Consider the following 1250-nt stretch of genomic DNA (forward strand, 5'->3'; position numbering starts at 1 on the left):
TGGAAGTTTTTGAATTTAAGCACCTCTCTTTTCCAGCATCGCTTGTATTTCTACCGCGAAGCAGATGAAAGAGAAACGACTCTCAGAACTCAGATTTTTCAACGGCAATTTCAAACCTGACAGGGCCGTGGCTGTGAAATGACTCAAAGGCTGGAGCGAGCACTTGGAAAATTATTGCATTCCTCCAGCATATGTGTTGGATAGACCCCCCAGTTTGGGAGGAAGGGTGACATACGTCTTGGGCTTACGTTCAAAGCTCGGCATTAATCGCAAACAGGCAATTAGGATTACTCTCCATTGTTTTATCATTTAGTAAACAGGCGCAGCCCTGTTCCTTCACCTCACATGGAGCTGCAACACTGGAGTCCACAAATACAACACAGACTGGGAACGCTTCTGATCGAGTGCTGGAGCGGTCGCACCGCAGTCCTCTGTGTAACGATTTCACTGGTGTTCACACCTGATGCCCAACCTGGGGTCGGGGACCAAGTGGTGTACAACCAGGGACCTTCTCGTGTCAGGCTGGAGGCCTAGCTCTTGACCCTGCTGGACAAAATGGTGGATGTCGTAGCCACATTTTTTAACTTTTTTTTTTTTATCATAAAAGTTGCTTCTATAACTAAAATTCCGAAGAAAAATATGTAAAAATGTGATTTTGTGCTGGACTGGCCTGCCTGCAGTCCAGATCTGTTTCCTGTTTAAAATCCAGGTACAGCCGTAAAAACTAGCACCAAATCAAACACTTTATGTACAAGTCATTTATAGAGGAACCACGGCCGAAACTGTAAAAACTACAATCCTCAAAGTATTAAAATTCAAATTTAGAAAAAAAAAACCTGCCTCTCTTATATTTATATCTAATGTTCTTCAGATTGATAACTGTAAAGTATCACGTGCATTACCACAACAGGATTCTTGGTTTTCTTTCCAAATAGCGTTAACCACGTCCATGAAACGGGCACAGAGAGCTGAGGAATCTCTGCAGACTCTGAGCAGTGACACCACGGTTGCTGCAAACAGAATGATGTGGTGTTGAAAATGTGGAGGTTTGGTCCATCTGTGCACGGCTGGCCGTCTCTCAACACGGCTGCCTCCGCTGCTCTGCAGCCACCTGCACTCTCTATAGTCAGCTTATGTATGTAACTCCCCACAGGTGCATGCCTGTGTCTGTGTGTGTGTGTGTGTGAGAGAGAGAGAGAGTGCACACGTGTTCCAGACTCATTCTCTCTCTCTCTCTCTCTCTCTCTCTC

General features: G+C 45.3%; 1 protein-coding gene across 2 annotated transcripts in view; it reads left to right on the forward strand.

Annotated features, from left to right (window-relative positions):
- ntn1a (netrin 1a) overlaps positions 1-1250 on the forward strand; it is a 59517-nt gene that overhangs the window by 40275 nt on the left and 17992 nt on the right. The window lies entirely within an intron of this gene.

This window comes from Cynoglossus semilaevis, chromosome 9, assembly GCF_000523025.1.
Source record: "Cynoglossus semilaevis isolate Cse_v1.0 chromosome 9, Cse_v1.0, whole genome shotgun sequence".
Lineage (NCBI taxonomy): Eukaryota > Metazoa > Chordata > Actinopteri > Pleuronectiformes > Cynoglossidae > Cynoglossus > Cynoglossus semilaevis.